A 5,566-nucleotide genomic window follows, 5' to 3' on the forward strand; every position below is an offset into this window, starting at 1 on the left:
GTTTAACTGGCAGTAATCATGTAGAAGGATGCAAACTGATCCATTCTTATCACCCTGTACAAAGCTCAAGTCCAAGAGGTTCAAGAACCTTCACATAAAACCAGATACAGACCCAAATCCTATGGGGGAGAGAGCTGGACAACCAGAAGTACGGACAATCCTGAGACCTCAGGACAGACGGCCACTTCTGTCCACTTCTGCTCACAACCCTGGCCCAAGACAAAACTGCATAGTGCCTATGGATACAGGAATATAGGAGAAGTTAGCAGCAGAAACCTTCTGGTTTCTACCTGCACCAGGAACTGAAATGAACTGATCACACAGCTCCCTACACCCAAATCCGGAGGGGGAGAAAGCTGGAGCCCCCAGAAGTGCAGACACTCCTGAAAAGACAGAGGAGACACCTACTTTCTGCACATACTCCTGACCCAAGTAAAAATCACCTAGTGCCATTTGTGTCCCTTGGGCAGAGAGATCTAGGAGCAATCAGGGGCAGGACCGTTCAGCATTCTGCCTATGCCAAGAGCTGAAAGCCAATCACCAGAAGCTCCTACACACCCCGAGACCAGAGCTCTCTCTTTTCAGATACAACAGAAAGGAAACAGGTCAACAGGAGTGCTGACACACAGGGCTAAGGGAGGGTCAAGCCACTGTCAGACCCAGCAAGACAAGCTGATACTAGAGACAACCTGACGGCGAGAGGCAAGCACAGGAATCTAAGCAACATAAACCAAGACTACTAGGCATCATCAGAGCCCAGTTCCCCCACCAAAGCAAATACTAGATATCCAAACACTCTTGAAAAGCAAGATCTAGATATAAAATCACATTTTATGATGATGATGGAGGACCTTAAAAAGGACATAAATAATCCCTTAAAGAAATACAGGACAGCATAGGTAAACAAGTAGAAGTCCTTAAAGAGGAAACAAAAAAATCACTTAAAGAATTACAGAAACACACAACCAAGCATGAGAAGGAATTGAACAAAACCATCCAGGATTTAAAAATGGAAATAAAAACAATAAAGAAAGCACAAACAGAATACAAGAGATAGAAGAGAGAATCTTAGGAGAGAGTGTCAGTGTGATCGAGAGTCTTCCCCACTTTTTCTCCTATTAGTTTGAGTGTATCTGGTTTAATGTGGAGGTCCTTGATCCACTTGGACTTAAGCTTTGTACAGGGTGATAAGAATGGATCGATTTGCACTATTCTACTTGCTGACTTCCAGTTGAACCAGCACCATTTGTTGAAAATGCTATCTTTTTCCCATTGGGTGGTTTTAGCACCTTTGTCAAAGATCAAGTGTGTGGGCTCATTTCTGAGTCTTCAATTGTATTCCACTGATCTGTCTGCCTGGCTCTAAACCAATACCATACAGTTTTTATCACTATTGTTCTGTAATACTCCTTGAAGTCAGGGATGGTGATTCCCCCAGAAGTTATTTTATTGATGAGTATAGATTTTGATATCCCGTTGTTGTTGTTGTTGTTGTTGTTGTTGCTGCTGCTGCTGCTGTTGTTGTTTTGTTATTCCAAATGAATTTGCAAATTGCTCTTTCTAACTCTGTGAAGAATTGAGTTGGATTTTGAAGGGGATTTCATTAAATCTGTAGATTGCTTTTACTATGTTAATCCTGCCAAACCATGAGCATGGGAAATCTGTCCATCTTCTGAGGTCTTCTTCAATTTCTTTTTTTCAGAGACTTCAAGTTTTTGTCATAGGGGTCGTTCACTTGCCTGGTTAGTCATACCAAGAGTTTTTTTTTTTTTTTTTTTTTTTTTTTGTTTTGTTTTCCATTATCTTCAATGGTCGTTTCAATGTTTTCTATGGAGATTCTCTCTTCTATCTCTTGTATTCTGTTGGTGACACATCTATAACTCCTGATCTCTACCCTAGATTTTCTATCTCCAGGGTTGTATCTCTTTGTCCTTTCTTTATTGTTTCTATTGTCATTTTTAAATCCTGGATTGTTTTGTTCAATACCATCACCTGTTTAGTTTTGTTTTCCTGTAAATCTTTAAGGGATGTTTGTGTTTCCTCTTTAAGGGCTTCTACATATTTACTTGTGTTGTCCTGTATTTCTTTAAGAAAGTTATTTATATCCTTCTTAATGTCCTCCATCATCATCATAAAATGTTTTAAATCAAAATCTTGCATTTCCAGTGTGTTTAGATATCCAGCACTTGTTTTGGTGGGAAAACTGGGCTTTGATGATGCCAAGTATTCTTGGTTTATATTGCTTAGGTTCCTGTGCTTGCTGCTTGCCATCAGGTTGTCTCTGGTATCAGCTTGTCTTGCTGGGTCTGACAGTGGCTTGACCCTCCCTTAGGCCTGTGTGTCAGCACTCCTGTAGACCTGTTTTCTTTAGCTGGATCTGGGAACAGGGACCTCTAATCACAGATCTGTAGGGGCCATTGGCTTCTACAGATGACCACTGGCTTTCAGCTCTCTGTGCTGGCAGAAACCTGTAGGTTCCTCTCCTGACTGCTCCTAGGTCCCTGTGCCCTGGGGGCACAAATGGCACTAAATGATTTCCTCTTGGATCAGAAATGTGGGCAGAAAGTAATTGTTTCCTCTGAGTTTTCAGGGGTCTCTCTAATTCCAAGTGTTTAGCTCTCTACCCCTCAGGATTTGGGTGCAGGGAACTGTGTTACCAGTTCATTTCAGGGGCAGGCAGAAACCAGCAAGTTCCTGCCGCTGACTGCTCCTTTATTCCTGTATCCAGAGACACAATGCAGTTTCCTCTTGAGTCAGGAATATAGGCAGAAGTGGGCAGAAGTGGCTGTCTGTCTTGTGGTCTCAGGATTGTCTGCCCTTCTGGTAGTTCATATTTCTCCCCCAAGAGATTTGGGTGCAAGCAGCTGTGGGATCAGTTCACTTCAGTTCTGGCTGCAGCCAGAAACAAGAAGTGTCCTGTCTCAGAGGACTTCTGCCTTTGTGTGCCCTGAGTCCACCATGCAGGTCACTTGGAGCACAAAAGATTTTCTTATCTCTGCTTTTAGGTGTGTATTCCACCCTGCAACTGGCTTTCAGCTCTTGGCAGAGGCACAAACCCGAAGGGTCCTGCCTGTGACTGCTTCTAGGTCCCTGTGTCCAAGGGGCACAGATGCCACTAGGCAGTTTCTTCTTGGGTCAGGAATGTTGGCAGAAAGAATTTGTCTCTTCTCAGCTCTCAAAAGTCTCCACACTTCTAAGGGTCCAGATCTCTCCCCCAAGGGACTTGGGTGATATGTAACCACATATGAAATAAAATACCTTCTAAATATAAAACTGAAGGAAAGCATACAAAATTTTTTAAAGTTAATCTTGAAAAGCCTATACAGGATATGATACCCAGCAATTTTAAACTATATCTCCACTCTGAACAATAATGCAGAAATGACAAATCATCCTATATCATTAAAAACAGCATTGTATCTTCTACCAAGTGAAGAAAAACCAGAAAATGAATAACTACACATATATGAACATTTAACATGGTATTATTCAGAGAAATCCTAAAAGTAACATTAAAATATGCACAGAACTAATCTGTGAGTTCTGCAATGTTGCAATGCATAAAATCAACACATAAAAATCACTCATATATTTCATCCTGACTTTTCATTCCTTCACACTCATTCACTCCACCATTTACCTTCAGAAAGTGGCAGGCATTCTACTGATATTATCCACATACCTGGAGTATTCAGGTGCAATAAGACTAAGCACCTCCCTTCATATTAATGCTGGATAAGGCAACTCAGTCTAATAACAACAGTCTCAACGTAGCCAAAAACATTAGAGATAGCCCCTTTGCCTCTGATAATAGTCCCAGAAAAATACCACCCTACAAAACTATAATATGAATAATTAGTGTCAAGGTTATGCTGTAGACATCTTGATTGTCAGTTCAGTCTCTGCAAGCCCTTATGTGTGCAGGTTTGTTGATTCTGTGGGTATTACTGTAGTGTCATATATCCTTTGGCTCCTAAAAACTTCCTCCCTCTCTTTAGTAGGATTCCCTGATCTCTGGTCTCTGCATTTGTTTCTATTAGTTCCTGTATGAAGGCCCTCTTGTAACAGTCGAGTTAGATACACATCTATGAGTATAGCAGAATATAGTTAGGTATTATTTCATTGACTATTTTTGCCAGTCACATTTATAAGGGAGAGAGTACTAGAAAAGATAACTAGAATGGGGGTAAGGCAGGAAATCTGGAGGCAACTTAGACATCTAGTGCAATGGAAACGCCCAGTATTATACTAGAATGATCCTAGCAAAATATCTTAGTAAGGGAGAATTCAGAGACTGACCTCACCATATGCAATAAGCAGGTAAAACTTCCAGTGAAGGTATTGGAACACCCAAAGAGCCACAAAACTTTTAACCTACAATTTATTCTGACAGCAAAATGTCCTGAGGTAAAGGTGGGACAGAAATTGTGAAAGTAGCTAACCAATGACTGGTCCAGCTTGAGTCCTATGCAATGAGTGAGAGCCCAGCCTCACACTGCCTGAAGGACTGAAAAATAAGAGGCCCAGAGAGCCCAGAAACCTAGGATAGCACCAAACGCAATTGGAAAAAAAATGAACAAACACAAAAAACAAACCAAACTAAACCAAAAATCTTTATTTTCTTTTTTATCTTTACTCTACACTAACAAAGAAATAAGTCACATCAAATTAGGACACAAATTCAATTACCAATAACAGCAACCTGTGCAACATACTAAGTAAATATTTCCTAAGATTAGTATGTTAAATAGTGAAACATATTAAGAGTTATCAACAGATTCAAGACTATCTTAAAACAGGTTTTATTCTCTCTCTTTCTCATTCTCTCTCTCTCTGTCTCTCTCTCTCTGTCTCTCTCTCTCTGTCTCTCTCTCTCTTTCTCTTTCACACACACACACACACACACACACACACACAGAATATGTGATATTCCTATGAATTTATCGAAAGAATAGAGTCAGATAAGAGGCTAGAGGCAACAGACCTAACAATTTAGGTATAGTTTTAAGGCTATACTAATAAAACAATCTAGTACTAGCATAAGAAAAAAGTGTATACACCACAGACAGCAAAATAATGGAGAGATGGTTCCAGGCATGTATAGTGAGCATATTTTCAAAAAACTACTAATCCACAAGAGAGGAAATAATCACTTCAACTTTCTTGTGAAAATTCAATATACAAATATTAGAAGATTATGATAGAGCTCTTATTTAGTAATATAAAAAGCAACCCAACATTTATTAAAGATAGAAATATAACTCTTCATACTCAAACTACTAGAAGAAATCAAGAAGGAAAGACTGGTGATTTTGATTCGTCAACAGTTTCATGATTAGGATGCCAAAAACATAGATCACTAAAGTAAAAATACACAACAGAGACTACATTAAACACAGCAACCATATTGGGCTGGCACTCAGGGAAATACTTGAATAGAAAAAAATCACTGCAAATTCTATATGACATGCTAATTTCCCAAATACATAAAAGTCTTCAACCTCATAACAAAAGAATTGGTCCAATTATGTGCAGAATGAGAAGATGGAGCTAAGATTAAGGAAGA

Source organism: Rattus norvegicus, chromosome 4 (assembly GCF_036323735.1).
Source record: "Rattus norvegicus strain BN/NHsdMcwi chromosome 4, GRCr8, whole genome shotgun sequence".
NCBI lineage: Eukaryota > Metazoa > Chordata > Mammalia > Rodentia > Muridae > Rattus > Rattus norvegicus.